This window comes from Castor canadensis, chromosome 2 (genome assembly GCF_047511655.1).
Source record: "Castor canadensis chromosome 2, mCasCan1.hap1v2, whole genome shotgun sequence".
Taxonomy (NCBI): Eukaryota; Metazoa; Chordata; class Mammalia; order Rodentia; family Castoridae; genus Castor; species Castor canadensis.
Genome location: NC_133387.1, coordinates 156,359,513 through 156,376,457, shown reverse-complemented (window position 1 = coordinate 156,376,457; position 16,945 = coordinate 156,359,513). Strand labels below are relative to the sequence as shown.

The 16,945-nt window shown below is 41.2% G+C and overlaps 1 protein-coding gene across 14 annotated transcripts in view; it reads right to left on the bottom strand.

Moving 5' to 3' along the window:
• Positions 1-16,945, bottom strand: part of Tln2 (talin 2) — a 409,346-nt gene that overhangs the window by 271,026 nt on the left and 121,375 nt on the right. The window contains exon 1 of one of the 14 annotated variants that reach the window (XM_074066112.1): positions 3,549-3,621. The exons of 12 other annotated variants lie outside the window; for them this stretch is intronic. The gene's annotated coding sequence lies outside the window, so the exon portion shown is untranslated. Of the gene's footprint in view, positions 1-3,548; positions 3,622-16,945 lie in introns of those variants that run through there. One more of the 14 variants, XM_074066116.1, reaches the window with a different exon arrangement.

The following is a 16,945-nucleotide window of genomic DNA, read 5'->3' as shown; positions in this document are numbered from 1 at the left end:
AATTAGAGAAATACTTCAAAAGGAAAATGAAGGCCTCCACAGCTACTCATTGCTGCCAGGGAGTTTTAGAAAGATGCAGCCTTACCACCCACATCCCTGATAGCCTACGCACCCACCCGACCTTTGGGCCACAGTTAATTATTTCCTGTTCCTAGACTCCGTCCTCATGACCGCTCTCTCTCAGTATTTCCACAAACACCCCTGCCTAGGATGCTCTTTCTCCTTTCTCCCATGGGAATGCAGGCTCCAAGAGGGTATATGGGGGGAGTGGTCTGTGTTTTGAGTCACTCCTGCAGCCCCAGTGCAGGTCTCCAGCACGTGGACAATGCTCAGTCAACATTTGCTGAAAAGCACTGGTGTCCTGCTCCTCCCTAATGTTTCCCTAACCATCATCCTCAGTTGGCTCCACTAGAAATTATCCATTCATACAGAACACATCTCATGCCTGGTTTAGCAGAACATTTGCCTACTTGCATTCATTATGTCCTCATCACATAAGCAAAAGACACATAAACAGTAATCACTTATGCCTGGGAGTTTACATGTCACTTTGTTTTCCTTCACAATAACCCTAAGATGTAAATTCATCCCATTGTACAGATGAAGAAACTGAGGCTGAAGAGGCTAAGACATCACTCAAATGGCTGGTAAACAGCAGAGTTGTGGACTCCAAAGCCTAGGCTTTGACAATGCTTTTCTAGGGCCAAAAGCCAGTTTGTCTGTCCTACAGAGTAGACTGGAAACTTTTTGAAAGCTGACCAATAGTGCTACACATAGCAGACATTGTAATACTTGCTTATTTGAAGCACAGGAGGACATCTTTAATGCAAATCTCACTAATTCATAGTGTAAGAGAACCTTAGACCTACACAGTTGGAGTAGTTAAGAATAGTTTCAAATTTATTCAAATTAACACTTGGCTATGTAAGGAATTTAAGAATCTACCTGTTGCCAGAGAGAACCCTGGAAGCAATCTGGAACTACTTAATTACCAAGTGGTACGTTAGTTGTTGCTCTTAACATTAGCATGGATCCCTAAAACCCCCATTGGACAGTAATATCTTAAAATTTTTTTACAGGGCATAGTTCAAACACCTCTTTTAGGCATATCATCTGTCAGTATAGCATAATTTATTATGTTTATACTTTGATGGTGTTTTAAGTTTTTCCCTCAGTTAGGTTGACTCATCATCCCACACTACTGAAATTTTACTGAACCAAAAGAATATTATAAACACTTCGAAAAATAGTGTTTGAATTTTATTTGTTCCTGGCAATTAATTAAAGAAAAAAAGATTTTTGTCCGCTGAGATTTGATGATCCTGGGACATTAAAAACCTACAGACGCTGGTGTTTAATACTTCCTAACAGATTGTTTGGTTAGTCACTGGTAAATCTCTAGCAAGGTGACACACAAATTAGCAGATTCCACTTGACCCTTTCCTCCTTGGGACCAATTACAATGGCAGGGGACAGTGGGGTGTTTATAAACATTTCTGAGGACATGTGTGTCACTAAGGAGACTGAAAAATTAATGATATGCTCAGGAAAAATATAAGGAATGAAATCTGCAAGAATATTCAAAGGTGCAGAGTCCTGGGGTGAGGCTAACCTTTGCCCAACCTTCTGTGGCAACCACAGGACATCTTTCCTGTCTCATTCATCTCTAAAATTTTCCCGCTTTGCACAATGAAATGAGCACAGCCACAAACACATGTATTAGCTGGGGCATCAGAAAGCAAGAAGACCCATCATGATACAGAATCACCGCTACCACCACCAGCTCCTGTTTCCTCCAATTCCAGCCTACAAGGACACCAGACATCTCCTGCCAAAGGATGATTTTCATCAAGTCTGCAGAAGGGCAGGAGGAAGAGCTCACCACAACAAGAGGGTGAAAACCAGATCCCCCCATCCAAGCCCTATGGCTAATGAGTGAAAATGTCCATTTTGTCATCTATAAATCAGGACTCGCTAAGTATAGAGCTCCAAGCTTTGACAGGATGAGGACATGTACGATAATTTTAAAAGTCAAAACAACATCACTAAGAATAACATTTAAAAAAAAAAAAAGAAAATGCCTCTCATAGACTAACTTACTTGATCAACGAGCACTGCCTGCACACATGGCACTAGGCTAGCTGCTGGGGACCACAGAAAGGATTCAGGCAAAGCCCTTGCCCAAGAACACCAACCCCTTCAATCCAGTAGAAGGGAAACCTGTAACAAAATGACTAAAATAAAATGTGATGTGTACTGGATGCTCTCATCCAGTCTGTTTGTTTTGGTTTATGAGAGAGAGAGAGAGAGAGAGAGAGAGAGAGAGAGTGTGTGTGTGTGTGTGTGTGTGTGTGTGTGTGTGGTGGGGGGATCAAAGGAATCCCAGAGGGCTCCCCAGAGGAAGCAAGGTGAAGCCCACCGTGGAAGAGTAACAGGTCAATCCAGCATAAGGCCCAGTGTGTGCAAAAAAGCGTTATGAAAAGGAATGACTAAGAGAATGGGAGCATTCAGGAAGGTTAGAAGGTGAGGACCAAGATGGAATAGAGGGAGGTTTGACCAGGGAGGCAGGTAGGAGGCTGGCACTGCCACCTGCATGACTTTACTTTAGAATTAGTGGAAAGTAAGAGTCACAACCCGTAACACCAATGTCAAGGACTGCCTCAGTGATCCTTTGTCACACAGTCCTGGCCTCCTGGCATTTCAAAGTTAAGGGACATGTGGGTGAAAACAAATTGTATAAAGAAAAAAGTTAAGAGCCTAGATAGATAGGACTATAATACGTTTGATGTGGGGTATAAGTTAATTCTAGTAAGAGATAAAATGAGGGGCTGCTTCAAGTGGTAGCAAACTTGAGGCTGAGTTCAAACCCCAGTACTACCAAAAGAAGAAACACAATTAGAACACATAACTCATTTAAGAGGAGACACAATATTCCCAAACTGCTCCTATGTAGGCAGGCATCACAGATTTGAAGAGGAACCAGTCTTGACCTTGAGGAGCTTGTAAATTAAAAAAGGAAAAAGACATCTACCACTAGGTGACAAAATATCACTTCCCTGGATGTTCATCTAGGGGTGCCATGGGAATGAAAAGAGCCTGGGCCATAGCAAGGCCACAAAGGGGGGGGGGGTGTTCTCAAGGGAGAGGATGTGTAAATCTGAAGCTGAGAAGAACTGGGAGAAAATGGGAGGGGCAGGATACAGCAAGAGGGAACAGCCCGGAAAAGGTGACAGAGGAGGCAGCTGGGAAGCCAGAGCCCAGGAGTGGGGAAGGGAAGCAGAGGGATGTCGAGTGGTGAATCTAAAAACCCAATATAGCACCAGGCCACCAGGAAGGGGCTCAGAGGATGATGCCCCTTTTGCAAGAAAAGGGACTTTTTCATCTACATGGTTTCCTCTGTCCCATATAAAGTCCTGGCTCACTAGTGCTTAGAAAATGTTTGCAATTGTCACTGGCATGTCAGATGCCTGCATTTGCTCAGTAACACAGAAGGGTGGAGGAGCTAGCCACAGGTGTCCCTAAAGGACTTTGGCATCAGGTAAACTCACCTGTCAAATGGTCCCAAGGCAGAGACCCTAAGAAGGGCATCATAATTATCCCGCATAAGCTCCTCTGGCAGCCCCAAGGGCTAAGGGCAGGGCTGGAGGAAGTGTGGACACACCCTTCGAGGAGGGGCCTGGGTGGTGGGGTGTGTTACATTCCTTTGAAAACAGAGCCCTTGTTATAATTTGTGCAATCAGACCAGAGATTGGACTGCAGAACCCTGCTTCCCATTATTACAATATCAACTCCTGCCCAGGAAACCCCACCCGAGCTTTTGTTTGGAATGCTTTTCCTTGATTAGGTATAAGTCCCATCATTCCTGCCACTCAAAAATAACTCATGGGGCTGATGAAGTTGCCATGCACACCCCAGCCAAAAAACCTGACGTCCCCAAGTGAGGCTCATCCTTTCTCTACTCTCTCATCTTAGAAAGCCGATTGCTTTTTCCTTTCCTGTTCTGCAGAGGAAGAGTGGGAAGCAGGGACATTCTGTACAAATGGAAAGCGAGTCATTATTCCTCCATGGAAAGAGCCAGGCAAGCCAGGATCACTACTCCCCAGACTGTATCCATGGTCGCCTCCCATCTTCCTGGCCTCAGATGCAGCGTTGCTTACTCAGCTCATGGGAAGAGATGATGGGGTCCTCAACTGCCACCACCCACTTTTACAAATGTGGTTCCTGGCACAGCTGCTCTCATTTCCTGCCTCGTGGTGGAAGTAGCAGTGCCATGATATCTCACTGTCTGTCCTATGCAATTCAATAGGGTCCAACCCCAAAGAAGGGCTGAGGAGCAGCAGCCCATTGTCCAGCCGGTCAGAATATATACTCCAGAATGCCTGCTGATTCTTAAAACCAAAGATAAAGGATGCAGGGCAATTTTTCTTCTAAATAGTAAGTGTTAGAATTGGGGAAAAGGACCAACCACTTCTCTAGCAAATACTTGAACAATGTAAGAGATGTGTTTTGTGGGCTACCCAGCCCCAAGGGGCTGCCTAATGTATCTGGGGCCTGCCCTATTGCTCCAGTCCCACAAAAGCTACCCAGGTAGAGGGGGAGTCCTGATCCTAAGGCAGTTAATCTGTTCCCAAGCCAATGGGGGGGGGGTTCCTCATTCACTAAGCCATACTATTTGGTAGAACTCTAGCTAGGTGGTAAGAAGTTTAGGAAGTTACAAAGTTCTATAGCCACAGATGGCTACAGAAAACTGGCAGAAAGCCAAAACCTTGTGAATTTATCTGTATAAGGAGAGGAAAAATCTCAGTCCAAAATAGGGACCAGGAATATGGGAGCTCCACAGAGCGCAGGTCCTGTGATTTCAGGACCTTATGTTTCCAAAGACATACAAACCTTCCTTATTTACCCAACTGATGAATGAATTTCATCAGTCCTCAAAGACCCTTGCTGAAAACAGGTACTCAACGTGTCTCAGCACTGTGACAACAGTACTGTCTCAGAGCTAGTGAACATGCAGCACAAACCAAGACAGTGCTAGTGATAGAATATACTCGGTGTGGCCAAATGGCTGAGGAATGGACCTGCCAGACTGCTCCTTAGAAAGGCAGGTCTCTAACTTGGCCATAGTGAGTAGGCAGGGTGTAGCTGAAGACAATGTTGATAGTCCCACTGTGAAACAAACCTTCCTCCCACAATTCCTCTGGGTTCAGTCCACATCCGCTGGCCTTAGTTACTTAGACTGCAGCCCACACAGACCTGGGAGAGGCCCCACTGGCAACCTCTCCTGTCTCCATTTCTGGTGATTCTAGTAAAATCCAGCAATCCCCTGGGAAGGCTATCTGAAACTCTCTTTAACTCCTCTGCACACTGACAGACAGGTCAAGCTGCCCTCCAAACTTCTCCCTTCCTTCTTGGTGACATCAGAGGGGTCAAATAAGATCCATAATGTGAAACCCCAGAATACACCACTGCCAAATATGAAGGATTGTCAAGCTAAAGATTGCCTAGAAGCAGCCAAGGTGGGAGCTCTCTCTGTCCTCCCTCCACTCATCTAAAAGCAAGACACAGATTTAGAAAGACAAAAGGCACCCTTCTACAGGGGGGGATAAATGTTAACCAGGGAAGATAACTTTGAACCCATATTAACCTGGAGATGGTACCAGAGGAATCCCTGCTAACTGCCTTTATCTGCCTGTTGTTGGCCTTCCCCCAAGTTGCCACCCACAAGGGCTCAAAGTTCTTTCCCTTTGTCTTACCACATCTCCAAAAATGTATTGTTATTTGCTAATGAAGCTACATAAGCATCTTTGAGAAGTACTCATTCTCCAAGTGCCTCCAATGTATACATGAAACATAAACTTACTTGTTTCTTCTTGCTAATCTGTCTTGCTGTAGGCATCTATTCCAACTAAGAACCTATGATGCTTAAAGAAAAATAGATTTTTTCTTCCATTATGGGAATTACATCCTGAACTTATGTGATGTTTGGGAGTGAGGATGGGTGTGAAGATGAAAAACAAAATAAAGCACAAGTAGGTTCTTCAGCTATTTAGCATTTGGTCATTCTCCTTCTCACTCCAGATGACCTACTTTCAGTCTAAAGTACATTCCTTTCCTAATAAATGTAACTATTGCATTCACTATAAAAAAAAGAAACTTAGCATTTACCAAAAGAGAGATGACATGCACACAGCTGAACCAAGCATGTGCTTACATACTCCAAATGCTGTACAGTCTACACTAACTGGGTGAGGAAATAATTTCTAAATCCTATATGCAAGGAAATGTCCCTTGAGAAATCCAAGTGAGGTGGAATACAAAACACCTGTAGTTCCATAGACAAAAATCAATATTACGGTACAAACATGACTGAAATTAATAAACAAATTACAAGTCTTTAGCAGCAATCTGTTCTTCAAAGGAAATTCTACTCAGAAGTCTAGTAAGTGACAGTGATGCTGAAAAGCAGAGTTGTCTCAAGTGAAATGGGATATAAAATCTGCAGTCTGCAACTCGGCAAGCCCAAGAGATCTCTGCAGAATACAGGGGGCTCCAGAAACCACCTCTGAAAAAGCCTACTTTTAAAGTATTAAGAATTTAGGGCTTTCAGGCAGACATAGTAATCTGAAATAGGCCTAATGAAAGTGTTCTCAAATAGTACAGTCTATTAGCAAAAAAAAAAAAAATACAAAAAAAAAGTGAATTGTTCACAAGGTGTGAGGTTACCAGTCGGAGCCTTTGGCTCTAATACCACCAACCCACTCTAGCTAGGTCGAAGGGCCGGAGGCTAGCACACTGGACACCCTGTATTCCGTTCTCACCTTTTCTTTTATCTGATCCTTCATAGCTCTAAATTCACTTCCCCTCAGCAATTCCCAAAGCTCTTTGGATCTGACCATTGGTAAAGATTTTAGAATTAGCCAAGAATTTCTGCCCAACCAGTTTATTCAATCCACAAGTTCTGCTTAGAATGTGGCTCCATCTGTCCCCAGAGGACGTGAATGAGTGCCACATCCCAAGACTCTAGCCCAGCCCAAGTCGCAGGCACTGACCACCCTCCACCCCTCACACCCTCCTTCAGAAAAAGCAGTCGGCGGCTAGAAGTCAGCCTTCCTTACTCACAGAGTACTCCTGGAGTCTCTCAAAGGTTTTGTGATCTGGTACATCCTCACATGCTGTAACAAGCTCCTATATACTGTGTATTCCTCGGAGGAGAGACGAACAAAGATTTTTTTTCATGGCAGTGCTGGGGATTGAACACAGGGACTCATCCTTGCTACACAAGTGCTCTACCACTTCAGCCATACCTCCGGCTCTTTTGCTTTTAAAAATTTGTTTTTCAGGTAGGATCTCATTCTTGTGCCTGAGCTAGCCTCCAACTGTAATCCTTCTACCTCTTCCTCCTGAGTAACTGCAAATTCAGGTGTGCACTCCCATACCCAGCCCAAACCAGGAAAATCTTAATAAATTCAATTTTTTTCCTTGGCATACCTCATATCACTACCAAATCCTATGGGAAACAAAAAATGATAGGATACTTCTCCTTATTATAATTTGATTCTTAATGTGTATAAACAACAGATAATTCTTATAAAGAAAAGTAAATCCGAATGTATGTAAATAAGCAAACAAAGGGTAAATTACAAAGTGACCCATTAAAATTAGAAAGGTAACAGGATATCTACTACTGTTATTCAGCATTTTGTTTCACCCTCCAGCAACCCAGACAGAAAAGTGAAAATAAGATAAATTATTAACAAGGAAGTAATACATTTAATATCTGCAAATGAAATGCCAGTCTGCCTAGCATCTAGTGGATTGTAGATGGTTGACTACAATAATCTTTAGAAAAATGATATTTTTTAGAACATTCCACTCAAATAACAAGAAGGAATAGAAAAAAAGGAGGGAGGGAAAGAAGAAAGAAGGATAAAGAGAACACCTAAGGGGAAAAAAACCTAAAATGAGATTGCAAAACCAATCTTATTTTAAATTTTATTGAAGGACATGGAAGGTTTTGATTTCCATAAAATAATGGAAAGAGTTATTGTCCTTCAGATGGGCTTTTCTAAGATAACAGTTCTCCTTCTATGTAACCCCATCAGCATCTTAAGAGGATATTCGGTAGAACTTAGAGTACTGATTCTAAAGTTGAACTGAAATAGAAAAGCCTTCTGATGACTAAAAAAGAAAAAGTTAGCCAGGCATGGTGCAGCACCAGGGAGGCTAAGGCAGAAGGATCTGGAGTTTGAGGCCAGTCTGGGTTACATAGTGAAATCCTGTCTCAAAACAACAAAAAATAATCAAAAGAAACATTGTAACAAAACAAACCATACTGTAAAGCTACAGTCACTAAAGCAGCATCATATTATCATAGAAATAGACAAACAGTTCACTAGAACAGAATAGAGTACAGAAAACAAATATTTAGGATATGATAAAAATAAAATTTCAAATTAGTGCAAGAAGAAAAAAACATGTGATACATTATAGTGGGAAAAGAAACTACACATATAAACAAAATTGCTCTAAAACTCTTCTGCACAAAAAACCCCAAATTCTAGGCAGACATGAGATACAAATACTAAAAAATTACAAAGCTAGCAGGAAATAATGAGTAATATATCATTTACATTTACAAAACTCAGAAGCCAAAGATAACTTAACAAATGTGGCAACATAGCAGTTAAAAACTTCTGTATTTCATAAACAAAGCAGAGATAAAGAATAAAGAGCTTATTTACAAAGATTGTGTGAAGAGGGACACAATTAACTTGGTCTATTACTCGTCAATCTCAAGCTTTCATAGGAATTTGGCCAACTATCTTTAATATTTTCCTTTGAAGTGTCTCTTTGGTACCTCTCCCATAAATGTTTTGGAAGAGAAACTATGCACTTCAAATGGTGTGTGCTTCTAGGTTTTTTATTATGAATGCTTGTACAGGAAACAAACAAAAAACATCCCAAGAGGAAACTAAAAATCTCCAGGGGAAGAAATCTCATATTTCTTGTCTATGGTTAGGGTGTTTTTCCCTTAAGTCAGATGGAATTTATAAGCTGCAAATAGTCTACGCTTTTTCATTAAAAATGCAATGTGAAAGATTTTTCAAATATACATCCCTGCCAAACCCTGAAGTTTCCTAGGCACCTATGAGAAGCACTTCAGATCCAGCTACAGTGCTGAATTTGGGATCTGGGTGCAAAGTAGTTATCACATCCCTGTTACTCTCTGACTGAGCTTGTCTCATTATCAGATGAAGAGGCCACTGACCAAACATGCCCTTAGCTCAGTCAGTAACATCTCTCAATCTTCTCACCCTTTCTGGAAAACAGCCCTTTCCAGTCTTGCTTTTCATTTTATTTTATTTTTCTAACTAGGAAACAGGAAGCCCTAGCCCTTTCCAAGTTCTCTATTCTACCAGCCTAGAGACAAGTTCTTCGCCTGACTTCAAAGTTCTGCAATTCTGAGTGTTTCCATCAGTCACAACTACTAACCCAGGGTTAATATATATATATATATTATATATACATATATATCCTGGAGTTTGAACTCAGGGCTCCGTGTAAAACTGTGGCCTTAGCTAAAGTAAGGCCTAAAATTCAATCCAAATTCTGTATCTACTATGGCCAGTTGGTACAAGATTTACTTCCTCAGCCTAGACCATGGGAATTTCAGTTACAGCAATTCTTATAATGCTCCAACTAGACCCTGTGAGTGTCAAACATACCCAGCAGCCTCTTCTCCCAGGCTATGGAGCCAGGGACAGGGGCAGAGGGATCTCTTGGACATTAAAGTGCTCCTCACATTGTGATCATTCCACAGACATCTGCTGTGCTGATTTAGACCAAACATCTTCACTGGCTCTGGACAACGCTTAGCCTACTACATCATTTGCCACCCTTCTACCTATTCTTACTATCCTTGGTCAAGCCTAGCAAAGGAAAACAATAAAACAGAAAGACCGAAATCTGTGTTTTGTTCTATAGCCATAGCTACCAGCAAAAATGAAATAAAAGGATTAAATTAAAAGATATTTATCACAGGCTAATCGCATAGCACAAAAATTAAGCAATAGCTATAATAAGAAACATCATTTATACAACTTCTCTTGACAACTATTTTAAGAAGTATTTTATGAATAACAAGAAGAATTTTTCTGTGCAAGTTATATGTGGTAAGAAAGCACAATATACAGGGGACACAATAGGCAAGTAATATATTAATAATGAATTATAGGTATAACAGCATTTTTTTTACAGTGCTGGGGATCAAACCTAAGGCCTCATGTACGCAAGACAAGCACTCTACCAACTGAGCTATGCCTTCTGCCCTTTTGTTTTTCTATTTTGTTTTGAAATAGGGTCTCACTAACTTTGGTAGGGCTGACCTCGAACTCAAGATCCTTCTACCTCATCCTCCCTCCATTAGCTGGGATTACAAACATGCACCACCACTCATGGCTACCAGCATTTATTTTTATGTGCATTTTCTCAAAAGATTTAAAATGACATGTTCCAAATTCTTAACATTCTTAAGGAAGTGGGAAAAGGTAAGAGGACTTCTAAGCTATATTTTAAATATCTGTATTATCTGAATATTCTCTAACACATGTATCAATCTTACCATTTCAAAACTTGAAAAAAGCAAAATAATGCAAAGATGCATTGAAGCTAACATGATAAATTAGGACAACCTTTCTACAAGGTTTGTAAAAGCTTTAAAAATATTTGTATCCTTTGACTTAGCAATGACTTATTTTACAGGTTTTCACAATGTAGCTATTTTTATAAAGAAAAGCAATCTAGTTTAATCACGTATCACACGGATCATTCAACTGTAGACTTTGGAAATACAGTCTACAAAAATAATAGTCAATTCTCATTCTTTGCAGTAATTCTGTTCTATAGTCTCTATGAATGAGTAAACACTAAATGTCCTCGTAATGGGCATACGGGCTGGATTCCTATGAGCTTCAGGTCACAACATTCTTCTCAACTGATCAGGGCACGGCTGTGTTCTTGTGTCTTTTTTGCTTAAAGATACTTAAAATACATTGTTCGTTCATTAACATTGAGCTCATGGCTTGAATCAAGCATATCCAATATCAGTATTTTCTCCTTGAGACACAAGATAGCCTTCTTCAGTGGAGCAACATGAGACAGTAACTTCACTTCCCCCAGCGACTGTGGGAGAGCATTTCAAACGCAGAATCAACAAAAAGTATAAAAACCATGTCACTAAATAGACAGCAATAAGGATGCTTGTTTACAATGCAAAAGCTCACACCAAGGTAGCAGAGCATTTCCCAGAGTTTGGACCTCAGAGGGAAAAGTGTACATTGATCAACTCTGCTCATGTCCTCACATGACTGCAAATGTACCAGGAGGATTGATTTGGGGTTACAGATAGATTTTACCAAGTAGGCAAGTTCTCAAATGTGGATTTTATCAATGATGAGAATTAACTGTATGTATTAATTTTAATAGAACAGAATTCTCAAAAGGGAATGATGGGCAGAGTGAATCAATTATGATAGATTTGATATATTGTAAGAGCTTCTGCAAATGCCACAAGGTACCCCCAGAACAACAACTGGAAAAAAAAAGTACAGAACAACTTATACAACTTAAAAAAAAAATTTTAAACAAAAATAAGAAGCAGGTCTCTGGCAAATAAGTATTCCTCCACCAGGGTTTATTTTGTTCCCCAGGGGACATTTGACAATGTCTGGTGACATATGTTGATTGTCAGAGCTGGATCTAGTAGGTAGACATGAGGGTGCTATAATATACCCAACAATGCACCAGAAAGCCCCTACAACAGACAATTATCCGGTCCACAATGTCAGTAGTCTCAAAACTGAGAAGTCTTGTGCTAACTCTCCTATGAATGTCAATTTTTTAAAAAAATATTTTCCTGTCCTTTTTATCAATCCACACTTGAATGCCTAAAACAGTAAGTAATGTCACAGATGAAAGAACATTGCTAAACTGCTTGGTAACCCTGTACTTCCAAAATAACTAATGACATGTTACTAAATGCAGTCAAAGACACAAAGCAATTAAAGCTATATTGAAAAGTGTGACTTTTCCAGTCACTTCCACTGAGCTGTAATGGTAACTAGGTAATTCTAAAATCTAGTGCTTGTTTTAAGATTGGATAAATAAAAATGATTGTTGCACAGGAAGTAGGAAGTGATCTGACACATACCGTGCGTGAAATACAGAACTCAACTCACTCCTAGAAGATTTCAGAGGAAGTTCAGAACAGTTGGAGAAGGTTCTTATAGTTGCCTTGTCTGTTGTGGAAAGTTAAAGTGCCTTATTAACTCTTAATGATTCTATGAAGAGGTACAACATAAGTGGACACCAAAATATTCTTAATTATACAAGGGCTGGACACTCCCTTCCAAGGCTCTCCCATATGGATTCAGCATTATACATTTACTCATTCTTCAATCAATCATGGCTTTAAATTGAGCAATTTGTAAAGTAGCCTCCAAAGTTACTCAAGAGCATTCAAAATTCACTGAGCTAACATAATCAGGACAACTAATTCCCAACTGGGAGGCAGACAAGTGAACTAAAAGCTGCACTTGAAGTTTGGAACCTGAATTCTTAGCTGCTTGAGTTTACAGCCAAGTCATTATTTCAAGAGTCTTTTTTTTTTCTGAAAAGATGTTTCAGTTCAACTGTATAAAAATAACTCTAAGATATTTCTTCCTGTTCTACGTATGCTCTGTTGGAAATTATACACTCTGTTGGCTGATACCTTCAATTTCCTGCAGGGTCCTATTGGCCATGCAGACCTGCAACTCTCCTCAACCCTTCCTTGACCTCTCCGGTCATTCTCTCCAGACTCTTGCTATACCTCTGCCCAGCCTACACTTAGTGTCTTCCCTCTACCCTCCCAGTCCCACATCCACATTCTGAAACCCACACTTGGTGGCTTTAGAATCATCAAAACCATTTGGGGAGTTGGAGACTAAAATGTAATTTCCACATCTCATTCCCACCTACTGACCAGAATCTCAAGTAGAAGGTTTGGGAATCTGAACTTCCATTTCATTTCCCAGTTTATCCGAGAATTATAACCCAAGTCACAGAATAACACGTGGGTCTTCCTAGAAATGATATCATTGTATTCTCAATTCATCTGTCATGTTTCCTCTGCTCTAAACTCATGTCCATTTCCCCATGCCATTCTCCAAACCCATTTTAAACATCACCTCAACTAGGAAATGTCAGTGCCAAACCTCTAGGGGATAGAAATTGCTGTTCTCCAAACTTCCACAGGACACTACATACAACATATATCATGTAAAATCACAACCATAGATTTGTCAGATTTCCCAGCCAGACTGGGAGTCCAAGGGTATGGACCATGTGCCATATCTGGATTTATCTCCAGTGGCCAGCACAGTTTGTGATGTAAAGTACAGACTCAGGTGATAGTTGGATGGATAGATGGATGGCCTCTATGAAACTTTAGTAATTCTATATAACTTATTGTTGATGTTAATATGAACACATGAAAAACTCAGGGGAGTAAGCTCTAACAAAGGAATGTTAAGAAAGGCGGTGTGGTTCTTAAGGAGCCTTTCAAGAAATAGAAGAGTTCTCTCTAGAGCCACTAATGTAGGGACTCAAGAACGGTCAGGTAATTGACTGAGCCTGAAAACAGCTGAAAGAGACAACGAACCAAAGAACTTTCCTTGGCGTAAAAAGATTGGTTAAAGTCACTGTCAAATGATTAGTCATTCTTATCATGGAACAAGACAACACTCTAATAACTCTAACTGGCTCTGTCTATATAATACAGTCTCTAGTCACTTGCGATCATCTGCCCTAGGTTTCAGATTCACCCATAATTTTGCTTTGGAGGGTCCATTTTTAGATTTATAATTCATACTCTATCTGCCACCCCTATCTGCTATTCTAGATTTTTCTTTAGGAAATTACTATATAGTAACGACAAGATTTGTGTAGTGTTGGCCTCAAACTGAGCGCCTGAGATTGATCTATTTAATTAGCAGAGCTGGGGATTGAACCCTGGACCTCACAAATGCTAGGCAAGCTGAGACACACTTCCAGCCCCAGAGGTTGATCTTTACTGGCAAAAAACAATAAGCACAACTTCCTCCCCATTCCACCCAGTTGTGAGATAAGCATCCCAGTTCTATGCATGTGACAGTCCCCTGGCCACCATGAAAATTAAGAATGTTCCAGTCAGAACAAAGTTCAGGTCTTTTGTCGGAAGATAATAGATGTGAACAAAGCAGCATGGAGCCTTGACTCTTGCTTGCCATCTTCTTGTGAACACAAGGAAATCTAGGGAGAGTAAGGCCAACCAAGAAAACCATGTCTGTAACTTGAAAAATGGGCCTTTTTTCAGTTATTGAGTCAATGTGTTGTCTATATTGCTTAAGTCAGCTGGGGCTTTGTATTATCCAAAGCATCCTGACATGTGCCCATATCTACTTTTCAATCTGATCTTTTCCTACTCTTTCAGAACATGTATAATCCCACTGTTCCAAGAGTCTATACTGTCCCCTGACATACATCTATTCCCACCTCTACATTTGTCTGTCTAGGGCTTCCTAAAATGCTCTTCCTTTGCTCCTTCTATTATCCAGGTCCCATCTGGTTTCTTAGACTTGGAGTGAAGTCCTAATTTCTCTGAGGGCAGACATCCAGGGCCACAGGTTTTTTTGTCTTATCTGAGTTCTGACTTAAAGCACACTATCGATACTAGTTGTCATCTATAGCCCATCATTTGCTTTGAATTATTGTTGGTGTAAGCAAAGTCCCAAGCTGGAATTTTGCAACCCCTGGCAAATGGCCCCTCCAATAATGTCCTACAATTAGTAGAAAACCAATAAATCCTGCTTAGGCAAATCCAAAATGTGACCTAGACCGCCTGATCACTGCCAGTCATTCCCTCTTAATTCACACAGCAATGCAGAGGGCAAAAAGTAATTTCAGACATAACATATTTCCACATCACACAGTTGGCTATGGTCCTGCCGCATTTCACAGCCAGACTGGCAGTAACAGCTGGATGAGGAGCAGACATTTACCAGGCTACTTTCCCATCTGCAGATTGCTGAAGTCCTTCCAATGAAGATGAAGACTAACTCAGTGTGTTCTAAAAAGCAAAGACCTACAGCTTTCCAACATCTGTATAGAATCATCCTGGAGCAAAGCCAAAGCAGAAGACATGAAAAACCACAGCCCAAGATATCCACAGAACAACAGGCTCCAACTACCTCTGAAGCCTTTTCTATCCTCGATCATGCTTGTAGGCCCAGGTCCTTTCGAGCTCTCTGGAGGTACTCCTGTGAGATTTAAGTGAGAGACTTAAATGAATAAACAGAGTTTGGGATTTATCGATTCAGAGTACACAGTGAGTAGTTAAGGAGCCATGTAGGGACCCAGTACCACTTCTACTGAAGACAATAAGGAGTTGGGAAGAGAGAAAATAAGTGTGTGTGTGTGTGTTCACACACAGCAGCAAAGATACTGATGAAGCCACAGGATATTATCCTGGCCACTAAAAGTCTAATCCTTTTGTGTGTATAGCAGGACAGCTCACCTAACTGCACAAAGATTTTGACATTCCACTGAAGGTCTATATTAACCACATCTGAACAAGTTAGAGAAATGAAAGGGCTACCTGACAAAATGGAAAATACCTTATAAGTATGGCTTATATGCAAGCAATGCCTTACAAGTATGTATAAGCCAGAATGATTGAGAGCTTACTTATTAAGGGTTAATACTCCCCTCATAGGGAACTGTAGATTTTTCTGAAAAACGGCCAGATTCAGTCTTTTTCAATACTATTTCTTTATGCTCTTTCTTCCCTCATTAATACTGTCTTTTTCTGGGTCCTAAATAGGTTCTGAGGAGGTCCAGACTGCCTGCAGGGACTTGAAAATAAATTGCAGTATCACCAATTAAGGGCCTGGCAGCCTATGACCTGCCTGTCTTGCTGTGGCTCTGTGTATCACATCACTATGAGGAGTTCCATCTTTGGAACTCTAGTCTGTAAGTGCTCTCAGAGTTGAGCTTTATTATTAACCATGTGGCCGCTAGAGATGGTTCTCAAAGCTCTCCTGCCCTAAAAGACTCTGCCTTTGGCCATGTGGCCAGTGACCAAACTAGTTTTACTGTCCCATCCACCCTAGCCATGGCGCCAAAATAGTCTCAGAACTCTCAGAATCTCACTGGCTCTGGCAGGCTAAGAGCAGCCTCTGTCCTGCTCTGGGAAGAAGCATAGACCTTCAGTTAGACAGGGTGTGTCTTGAGCCACCAGTCACAAACATCACTTCAAAAACATCTTGGCAATTCACAACTATGGGGCAACAGCAGAGGACTGAATGCAAACAGCCACTGTTCAATCAGGGGAAAGCAAGCCAGCACCACGCACAAGATCTTTGCCGGGAACCCACCCTGGGAAGTCAGCCATGTTCTGCTCACCTGTCTGACTTTTTATAGGGGATTCCCAGCAAGAAACTATTTCAATAAAGCCAAGTGCCTTGCGGTATCTTCTGTCAACCTATGGCTCAGCAAAGAGCTCCCTTCAGAGGTAGGAAGGGCTGAAATGGGTAAACCCTCCTTCCCACACCATCTCTTAGGCAGGCAGACCACACCATGTCAAAGCTGAGGGCCTGTTCTCCCTTCAAGCAGATGAAACAGCTGTTGCCACTACATCAAGTTTCTAGTCTTCCAGAATATTCCAGCCCCACATAATGTCCTGCATATCTGGCTCTACTACTTCATAGAAGCAGCAGAGTACAGAAAGGTCTGAAATCACATATCTGGGTCCTCCCCTCCCATGCTCTTCCCAATTCACTTTCAAAGATCTGACAGGAACCCCAGTACCACCACCAAAAAAAAAAAAAAAAAAAGCCTGATGGGATTGGTCAAGGATACAAACATCCCT